The 11,469-nt window shown below is 40.4% G+C and overlaps 1 long non-coding RNA gene across 2 annotated transcripts; it reads left to right on the forward strand.

The window, feature by feature from the left end:
* The first annotated feature begins 8,412 nt into the window (after positions 1 to 8,412).
* LOC120443379 lies at positions 8,413 to 10,483 on the forward strand. Of its 2 annotated transcripts, XR_005615396.1 has the most exons (5): positions 8,413 to 8,455; positions 8,539 to 8,755; positions 10,005 to 10,121; positions 10,238 to 10,341; positions 10,441 to 10,483. It is a non-coding gene; the product is annotated as an uncharacterized LOC120443379 (long non-coding RNA). The 2 variants fall into 2 exon arrangements; XR_005615395.1 differs by lacking the exon at positions 8,413 to 8,455 and having other exon boundaries at positions 8,462 to 8,755.
* The last annotated feature ends 986 nt before the right edge of the window (positions 10,484 to 11,469 follow it).

Below are 11,469 nucleotides of genomic sequence, written 5' to 3' on the forward strand. Positions count from 1 at the left end.
CATGTCATGTGGGTTATGTATTTCTGTTAGTCTGATAACACTGTACAGACAACTAACATATTATTTCTCGCCTTACACTTTCAGGAACTTGACTGACACCTGTGCTTTGCCTGGTAGGTGTGCACATACTGTAAGAGAAGTAGACCAAAATAAAAAATAATCTGACTAATATAAGCTGTAAAGTGATGGGTTCAAACTTTGTGCTAGACCTTTTAAACACAATTTTATAATAAATACACATAAGTGCAGCTTAACAATTGGGCTAAAATATTTTTTTCATACATTTTTGTCGTCACATTACATGTGAATAGTTAATGATTCACTCAATCATATTTGTATTTAAAATATTATTGCTGAATTTAATTAAATATTTATTCTTTTAAAAGTGCCCAATTATGCAACTTTTTGCACATGGCAGCCAACAACAGTTTAGCTTGAATATTTGTTTTGTCCTTTTCAGTAGTCACAATTAGTTCATACAATTACCATGTGATATCATTTTAATAAAATTATTATTTTTTCTCCTTTTTGTTCACAGTGTGCAGAAGAAGAACAAGGACCAGATCTCCAGTCTTCTCTCTCACATCCCAACCCCCAACCCCTCTATCCTCTGTCCTGCTCCACCTGTTGTCTCTGCCTTCTTTCCATCTGTATTTCACCCTGTGGTTTGTGAGAAATTTTGCCAAACCAAGAATCTTATTGCGGTTTGATTTCAAAGCCGTGTCTCTCCTGCTCTGTCTGTTCTCTCTGCTAAATTTTCTCTCTACCTGTTTTTTCACTCTTTGGCTTGCTGCTGAGAAATGCACAAGCCAATAAAGCAATAAAGAGTGCATATTTTGCCTCAACCTTTGAACAAACTGAACAAACAAAGAAAACTCTACGGTTTGATTTCAAAACCGTGTCTTTCCTGCTCTGCCTGTTCTCTCTTCTAAATTTTCTCTCTACCTGTTTTTCACTCTTGGCTTGCTGCTGAAAAATGCCAAGCCATTAAAGCAATAAAGAGTGCATATATTGCCTCTACCTGAGAACAAACTGAACAAACAAAGAAAACTCTAATTCACGGTTTGATTGTGATTTCCCAGCCGTGTCTCTCCTGCTCTGCCTGTTCTCTCTTCTAGATTTTCTCTCTACCTGTTTTTCATTCTGGGCTTGCTGCTAAGTTGTGCCAAGCCAATAAAGACAGTACATAATATTCTCTCGACTGAAGAACAAACTGTCAAATGAAAGACAACTGTTTCAGACAAATAAAAACTGAAATATAAAAACAAAGACAACATCTCCTGGTGTGTGCCACTCTTATCTTGTGAACATATTTTCTGAAGACTAAGAAACACTTGCAGGTGTGTGAAAATGCCAAGGAAGCAGAAAAGTCAAAAGCTGCAAAACAACGCTGGAAGAAGTTCCATGAGATTCACAGTGTACCAATATGTGAACAAGCTGAGTGTGATTTTCCTCAGAGCTCTGCAGAAGACATGTGTCTACAAAGACCAATTCTGACAGTGTCAAACAGGCAGGTCAACATGTTCCTGCACATGTACAACAGGTATCTTATGCTGATGCTGTAAAGAGTGGACTGCAGCATGAATTTAGTGAACAACATGAGGTGTCAAGTGCCCCACAGGTGGGTTATGCTGATTTGTTGAAAAGAGGCCATCACAGTGATGTGGCAGGACCATCTCATGCAGAAAGAGTGAACTTTGAAAACCAGCCCTCTGTAACACATGTCTGTGCATCTCACAGCCAGGCACATCCTAAATATGGAGACTCCAGAAACCACCAGTGCACATGTAACTCACTCACATTTCTTGCATTCCTTCATGAGAATGAAAACATGACTACAGCTGACCTTAATCTGGTCTTGGATAAAGGTGATGTGATGTACAAAGAGGCAAAGAAAAGATTCCCCAAGAGTATTCATTTGGCAACCGATGAGCTGCCAGACAAAGTTTATGCTCGCAGGTCTATGTATCATGTCGACATGACACAGCCTTCCCGGTATGGGACATTTGAAGAACCTCCAGAGGAAGCAGTAGATACCTTTCTCAGCTTAGAAGCAGGACTGAGCTGCCTGTTGTCAGATGTGCATTATGCCTTACTGATTATGAGTGGATTGTGTATTGCAGTGTTCAGATCCACATCAGGCGAATATGGGTTCTTTGACCCACACTCCAGAACACCCAGTGGTCTTTCTCTACTACTACAGTCACGTAATCGTGGTACAGCTGTGATGCTGAAATTTACACTCCTCAGTGACATGATTAAGAGGCTACAAGATTCTTATCAAATGATGGAGATATCACCCTCTTGTAACTATGAGCTGAAGCCTGTGCAGTTCTACAGTATGAGCACAGTCAACCTGAGTGATACTATCACAGACACAGTCTGCAGACCAACAGCTGCCACTGCTGTGGCATCTACTCACGCTGATACAACTGTTGATGAAGCAAACCCCTCTACTCCAAGGAGAAACACAACCACTGGTCTGACTGAGAACATCTTTTGTCAAATGTCCATTTGTACGCCACTGGTGAAACAAAAAGAAGTCCACATGACTCAGTTCACATCATATGAAGATCAGAATGAACCTCCTAATATACCAACTGAAGAACTATGCAGTGAATTTAATTTCTTTCCATCGAATGATGCTTTTTCATGTCAATCAAATGCTGCAATAAAAATGTTGCTGCCTGTGATCTTTCTGATATAGTTTTACAAAACTGAAAAAGTTAATAAACAACAAAGGCACAAAATGAAAAGAAGATTAATGGCATCAGAGAAACCCAGAAATCAGAGAAAAGAAAACCAAAAAGGAAAGAACGACAAAAATATGCTTCAAATAAAGAGTACAAAGAAAAGAAAAATCTTGCACAAGCGAGGCATATAAAAACAATCCTGAAGTTAGACAGAAACAACAACGGTATGTTAAAAGACGTTACTGTGAGAATGCAGAATTCAGACAGAAAACAACAACAGTATGTTAAAAGACGTTACTGTGAGAATGCAGAATTCAGACAGAAACAGCAACAGTATGTTAAAAGACGTTACTATGAGAATGGAGAATTCAGACAGAAACAGCAACAGTATGTTAAAAGACGTTACAGTGAGAATGCTAAAGTTAGACAGAAACAAAAACAATATATTAAAAGACGTTACTATGAGAATACTGATTTCAGAGAGGAGAAAAAAGCTATATCACTAAAAGGTATCGAGAAAGCCCAGAATTCAGAGAGAGACAGAGATCTCGAGTGACTCAGCGTTATGCACGTGACAACGCATTCAGAGCAAGACACAAACAACTAATGAAACAACTAATGCGAGACAGGTATCAAAGTAATCTTGCATTCAGGATTATGCACAACATGAGATGTGCCATGAAAATAAAAAGGAAATACAGATGGGTGAACAGACAAACCCAAGAGAGTGACAACAGTGTGATCAATGAGGCCATATCTGTGTTCAAATCACATATCAAAGTTGGACCATCATACCCATGTACTGTATGTTTCAAGGCTTCATTTCCAAACCAAGTACGACCCTGCATAAGGTCAAATTATGTCAAAACCCACATGTGGTTGCAACATGTTTGACAGGAAGGTTTGTTCATGTTTGTGATGAAAACTGCAGAAATGAGCAGTGCAATGTGCCTGATGAGAGAAAGAGAGTGGATTTGTCACACCTGCCACAATCATCTTAAAAATGGATCCATGCCAGTACTTGCTGTTGCCAATAAACTGGATCTTGCTGATATTCCAGCTGAACTGTCTGATCTCAACATCCTGGAGAGGCATCTCATAGCCAAGTGCATACCATTTGCCAAGATTATTCCTCTTCCCAAAGGCAGACAGAGAGCAATTAGAGGAAATGTGGTCTGTGTCCCATCAGAGGTACAGGAAACTGTTGAAGCATTGCCTCGATTAAGAATTAATTCTCAGGTCATGAGAGTAAAACTGAAGAGACGCTTGTCGTACAAAGGTCATCAGCTGTTTCAGACTGTAAGCTGGTCTAAACTTGTGCAAGCACTGCATAAACTCAAGCAGATTCATCCACAGTATAAGGATGTGAGCATCAGAGATGATGCTGAGCTGTGTGATCCAACACTTCCTGATGAAGATGATGAGGATGATGATGATGAAAACATGAATGAGGACGATTATGATGAGGCTGATTTAATGGAAATTGACAGCTGTGAGAAAAATGCACTATGTGAAGCACAAAATAAAAATGAACAGGATATTGACATGTTATCCTGTGATGGTGAACAACCACATGAGCAGATGAGAGATGATTCAGAGCAAGAAGATGGACTGACTAATGGTGGTTTTGCACTCGAGTCCTGTTTGCAGCCCCTGATGTGGCTGAGGAGATATTATGTTTCAGTGAAGGAATCTACTCTGTTGCTCCTGCAGAGAGAAACAATCCAATAAGTTTTTTCAAACACACCTAAACTGGAGGCCATGGCCTTCCCTGTGCAGTTTCCTACAGGCCAAAACACACTTGATGAAAGAAGGCTGATCAAAGTATCCCCAGTGGGTATTTCAAATCAAGACTTTTCTGCATTGATGATCGTTTTGCCAAAGACACAAACTATTTGTTCTTTGCACAGTTTGTGACTGAAATACACTTGGCTACTTCCAGCATGACAATCCAGTTAAGGAAGGCAAAGCCTCTGACCAGAGATGGGAGAAAAATAACCTCAGGCATGTTACAAGATAAACATGAGGTGGAGAAACTGGTGCGAAATAAAGATGCAGTGAGATTCATGCAGCCTCTGAGAGGAACCCCAGCCTATTGGGAGAAAACAACAAGAGATCTTTTGCCATGATCAGACAGTTGGGAACTCCCACGTTCTTTTGCACATTTTCAGCTGCTGAAATGCGCTGGCCTGAAGTGATTGAAGCAATAACAAGGCAGCAAGGTGAACAAGTGAACTTTGAAGGACTCGACTGGTCAGCAAAGTGTGACATCCTGAGAAGCAATCCTGTCACAACAATGCGCATGTTTGACAAGAGAGTTGAAGCATTATTCAGAGATTTACTCTTATCTCCTGCAGAGCCACTTGGCAAAGTCATTGACTACTTTTACAGAGTCGAGTTTCAGCACAGAGGAAGCCCACACATACACTGCCTCCTGTGGGTAGAAGGTGCTCCTGTGTTTGAGGAGGATGATGAGCAAACTGTTGTGGATTTTATAAACAAATACATCACAGCTCAGCTGCCTGATCCACATAAACAACCTGAACTTTACAAGAAAGTTACAGAAGTGCAAAACATAGTAAGAACCACACAAAGACGTGCTTTAGGAGTTTAAGCTCCGGGTGCCGTTTTGGTTTTCCCAAACCACCCTGCAATGACACAATGATCACAAGACCCAGTGAGGATGATGAACTGGAGGTAGAAACAGCAAAGAACAAGCTCAGACCACTGAACCAGCTACTGAATGAACCTGAAACTGCTTCCATGAGTTTAGAGCAGCTCTTGGCAAGATGCAAGTTGACGCATGCAGAATATGAGCGATACCTGAATAAAATGAACACAAGGAGTACGATCATACTAAAGCGTGATCCAAAAGACTCTTGGATAAACAGCTATAATCCACATCTGCTTGAAGCCTGGAACAGTAATATCGACATAAGCTTTGTTCTAGATGCTTTCGGCGCAGCAAATTATTTAATGAAATATATATCAAAAAAAGAGGGCGGGCTATCTGAGTACCTGAAAACTGTCATTGAGAACTCCCATAAGGACAGTGTAAATGAGTGCGATGAAATGAGAGCCGTCATGCAGGCATATTCAAAGAAGCGAGAGATCAGTGCGCAGGAGTGTGTTGCTCGTGCATGTGGTCTTCACATGAAGCAATGTTCACGTGCTGTAATATTCATACCAACTGATGATAATCCAGTGAAAATGAGTCGTCCCCTGTCAGTTCTGGACAACACAACACCTGAGTCTTCCAATGTTTGGATGACATCTTTGAATGACAAATACAAAGCCAGACCTGAAACTCCAGAGTATGAGGAGATGTGCATGGCAGACTTTGCTGCTACTTGCAGGATTGTCTATGGCCAACAGACAAAAGGTAAAGATGTTTTGCCCTTCTCAATGAGATGGGATTTGTGCAAAGGCGCAAAAATGATAAGCCTGCTGTCATCAGATTTCACCGCTGCTCACAAGAAAAACATCCAGAGCAATATTACGGAAGACTGCTTAAACTGTACCTTCCTCATCGTTCAGACCATGAACTGAAAACACCATCTTTGCCAACCTATCAGGCTTTCTATGGTGCTGGCTGTGTACAGCTACCAGGTACTGACCATCTTGAATACGTGCAACACATTGTCAAAAGAAACAGAGAAAAATATGAGAAAAACAGTGAGGAGATCGAGAGCGCTGTTGAGGAATATGAGCAGAACAGAGGTGTGACTGACGAATGGTGTAATCTGGCACCTGAATCAGATCTCGTAAGGTTGCCACTTGTTGAACAAGAAAGAGAGCAAGACAATGAAAATGAACAGGAAGATGTGCCCGACTACAGCCGTCCAGGCTGATGCTTCAACAGAAGTCAGAGCCATCAGGGAACCCCTGCTATTGATCCCACATTGTTACGTCAGATGTTTCAGAATCTGAATAAGAAGCAAGCCTGCATATTTTATGCAGTTAGAGACTGGTGCATTAAAAGAGTCTGTGCTCTGAATGTGGAGCAGTTTTTCTTTTATATTAATGGTGGTGCTGGAACAGGAAAATCACATCTTATCAAATGCATCTACTCAGAAGCATCTAAGATACTGAGCAAAGTGCCCAGATATGCAGACGACGTTGATATATCAAAACCCACTGTCCTGTTAACTGCTTTCACTGGGACTGCAGCATTTAACATTTCTGGAACAACACTGCATTCTCTTCTCAAGCTCCCTAGAAGCTTAAAACCTCCCATTCAGGGACTTGGCAATCAGCTGGATGAAGTCAGATCAGAACTTTTGAATGCTGAAATAATCGTCATTGACGAAGTGTCTATGGTGTCAAGACATCTCTTTGCATATGTAGATGCAAGACTCAAACAGATCAAAGGGACTCGGAGACCCTTTGGAGGCATGTCAGTCATTGCTGTTGGAGACTTCTATCAGCTACCCCCAGTGCGACAGTCTAAACCTCTCTGTGTGCACGACCCGTCCGAGATCGACCTGTGGCGGAGCATTTTCAGATGATCACTCTGACTGAGATTATGCGTCAGAAAGATGATGTTGTCTTTGCTGAGATGCTGAACAGAATCCGTGTGAAAGGAAAGTTGGATGTGCTTTGCGAAGCAGATAGAAATTTGTTGTCACAGGCCATAACTGAACCAGCCCGTTGTCCGACTGATGCGTTGCACATTTTTGCAACTAATAAAGAAGTGGATGCGCACAACTCTGCAACACTGGCTCTGCTCCATACTCATATCATTGACATCCATGCAGACGATTATAGAAAGGATCCTAGAACTGGCAGAATGGCACTACAAGACAGACCATTCAAAGGAGGTAAAACGAGTTACCAGACACACTGAAAGTTGCAGAAGGAGCTCGTGTCATGCTCACCAGAAACATTGACATACAAAATGGTTTGGTTAATGGAGCTTTTGGAAAACTACTTAGAGTAGTTCACTCTGAAAATGACCAACACATCATCAAGCTTGGACTTAAAATGGATAATGAGACATCTGAAAGAATAACCGCACACCAGCAGACGACATGGTGTACATTGAGAGAGCAGAGGAGAATCTAAAGCAGAAAGGAGTGGTACGAAGACAGTTCCCAGTGAAGCTGGCCTTTGCATGTACAATACATAAGGTACAGGGTATGACAACCACATCAGCTGTTGTCTCTCTTAAGAGCATTTTTGAGCCCGGCATGGCCTACGTAGCTGTCAGCAGAGTGACGCCTCTCAGTGGACTGTATCTTCTTGATATGGAGGAGAAAAAATATTCACCAACCCAGAAATCACTGCAGCGCTTGAGAACATGAGACAAGCCAACCTTGATGACATGATGCCTCTTCTACAAGTGAGACAAACACTGAGCAGGTCAGACGTTTTCACCATTGTTCATCATAACACAGAGGGACTGCCAGCTCACATTAATGACATCAAGAGTCACCATGAATTGTGTCTAGCAGATGTTTTGTGCCTAACAGAAACACACCTGCGGGGCTCTTTTGTCGCAGAGAGTCTCCACTTGAAAATTACAGTTTGTTCAAACGCAACAGACACCTGTCCTACACAAACTTTCCCCAGATGGCAAACAGAAGTGGTGGTGGAGTTGCTGTTTATGTGAAAAGTGACATTCAAGTGCATGAAAACAGTACATCCATAATGTAACTGACCTTGAATTTCTGGCTTTAAAGGTTGAAGCACCAGTCAGTGCACTGATTGCAGTTGTGTACAGACCTCCAGACTACACTCTGAGGCCATTCCTGAAAAACCTGGTAAGCCTATTAGACTCATTAGAGATCATGGACTGTCATCCCATCATAGTGTGTGGTGATTTTAATGAGAATGTTTTATCCAGTGCAAACAAACCAATCCTGGAGCTGTTTGAGTCTAGGGGATATGCACAGGTCATCACTACCCCTACCACAGAGAAGAACACACTGCTTGACCTAATTTTCATTTCTCAGCCAGAGCGATGTCTCCATTCTGGAGTCATGAAGACCTACTATAGTTACCATGACCCTGTATACTGTGTATTGTCCTGTGATGATTCATGATCTAGATCTTTGACTACAGTAAGTAATTTCTATATTTTTGAATGACTTAAGAAAGTAGAGCGATATTTAAAAGTTGACTTAAGAAAAAATGCCCTGCATTGCAGTATAATGTTTGAATTTTTTACATAAAATACAATTAAATGAATTAAATAATGATATCAGTAAAATATGACAATTTTATTTATTACAGAAAATCTAAAATCAGTAATCTATGAATGTCAGAAAAATCAAATATAGCAGTTTAAAACGAACAGTGTAGGCATATCCTCTCTGCAGCCAGGCTTCAAAATCCTGCCAGGCTGCCCCAGTCTCACTGTGGCTGGGAGGGAGGGAGGGTGGACCAGAGGATTGCCCACACAACAAATAAATGTTCAACAGCTTCTTCATTGTTTCTGAGAGAACAACACAGACTAACGTTTGCTTTTTAAAAAAGAAAAAAAAAAGAAAAGAAAAAAAAAAAAAGAAAACCTAATTACAGCAATAATGACAGTTAAGCCAGTTTATCTGTGCCTCTATTTTGAAATAATATTTACAAAAATGTTATTGATTTCAGTTTGTTATAATCTTTAAACTTTTTCAAAAGTATATGATTATATTTTTGGACAAATCTTACGATGAAACATACATTTTATGAGCTTTTATCATGTTTCAGCCAGTGCATTTATCAGGGTGGGTCTGGGTTGATAAATGCACTGGCTGATAACTGCACATTTCTGGCCAGAAATGTTTCAGCAGTGTTACATATGCACTACATATGTTACACTTGCTTTTTGTTACCAGCTGATACCCTACATTTGTATAGACATTGGATGGTGTGAGGCTGGGGAGTTGAGTGGAGTGGGTGGGTGGGAGTTGAGTGGGCAGGTATGGTGGGAGGTTGTTAGGCTTCTTTCTTTTCTTTTTTTTGTTAAGAGAGACACAGTCCTCCTGTGTCTTCTCCAAGCTTCACATGTACAATCCAACAGTGTGAAGCACATAGCAGCCAGAAACTGTAATGCCACAGATCAGAGAGGCTTCATCATCACCATCTTCGCCAGACGATCAGAGCGTGAGACTTCACATCTAGAAGTCCTCCTTCTAGCTTGTCCCACAAGCAGTCGGTGAGATTTACTCACAACAAAAAGGGTTAATGACATTATTTCCATGAAAACGTATTAATTCTTTGTAAAGTGTTTAAATTGTGTTTTCACTTGACCTTAGGAGTGTTATTTTGAGTGTATTTTAATATCTGTACTCAGGTGTTTCCCTCTGTGATCCATCCCTTCAGAGCTGAGACACTCAGGACTGAACAGACTGCACAGTTTCTGTGACCGAGCCTCCAAAACATCTTCTTTGAAACCACACATGATAGAAGGGCTTTATATTTGCAGCAGCACTACTAAAGGTATTCAGTTTATTACAGGATGTGTTTGTTTCTTAGGACCAGCTCCAAGCGCACACTACCTAACATATACACCTTTCTGTTCATTACAAACCAACTACTCTGGATCATATGGCCAGTTGGCAGGAATGTTGCTGCAGGAAAACATCCCTGGAGATCACCATCATTGCCAGACTGACTGTGCCTCCTCTGTGCAGTGTCAAGATCCTCCCTAAATGAGTGTGTAAGTTAACATTTTCATTATTTTATTCCCTTTGACAAGTATCACCGGTATTTACATTTACAACTACATATGTTCCTGTTTTCTGCTCTTCTTTTAAAGTCCTCAGCTATCCTGCTTCTGTGCTGCTTGCCACACATCAAACAACACTGGCCGGATGACAGGGAGGATCCACTCTGAAGTCACTGGACATGATGAGGATCATATGGGACTTTATAGTTTCACAGAAACGTTGTGCTCTTTGATTACAGGTTTTAAATGGACATAATGACTGCCTCTCTCTGATCAACAGGCTAAAGGATTGTTTTCATTGTTAGAGCTCTGTACAATGTATGCTTATTTAATATTTCATCACAGAGCAAACCTTTATTTATTTAACATATTTTTATTTTGTTTTACTGTTGAATTAACTGTGGGGATTTTTTAAGTGGGCACTCAGGATGTCATATGACCAGAAATGTGGTAACTGGAATTCTACAGTATGTTAAAAAAAAATCTGCTAAGAACAAAACACACACAAAAACCCCAAGAGAACTCAAATTCGTTCCATGTAATCCAATCTAAAACATTTTAAACTGCTGAACAGCAACACAAACAGTGTTAAAGAAACAGTGTTAACAGAATAATTATGATGAGTTTGTACCAAAGTTTCAGGTCACATGGCACACCTAGTGTGTAGTGCGGGTATCAGCTGGTAAGTATAGGTTTTTTCATATTTGTGTCCTTAGAGTTCAGATAGATAAAGCCTTGTGTATAATAATTAGTCATAACCACAACTCAAAGTCAGGGACTAACTAAATCTGTGACTTTGTGTCTGAGCCCAGGTTAAAACACTGTGTTAAAAAGCATTTAGTGGCATGGCTGAACAATGCTGTAAACTAATGATACTTATTTATCCATGTTCACAAAAAGGACTAATGTGTTTATTTGATTATTTTTATGTGTTAAACTGTGTTACCACCTTAGGCTTTCATTTGAGTTTACTCAAAATCTCTATACAGTTCTCTTTTACCACTGTGTGGACACTGTTTACAATAAAACATAAAAAAGAATGAGTAATAAAAAGATGTGTAGACAGATCAGTAGATTAAGTAGACCAATAGAAACAGCTGTTCAGCCATGTTCTAAGAA

The sequence above is a fragment of the Oreochromis aureus genome, linkage group 13, assembly GCF_013358895.1.
Source record: "Oreochromis aureus strain Israel breed Guangdong linkage group 13, ZZ_aureus, whole genome shotgun sequence".
In the NCBI taxonomy this organism is placed as follows: Eukaryota; Metazoa; Chordata; class Actinopteri; order Cichliformes; family Cichlidae; genus Oreochromis; species Oreochromis aureus.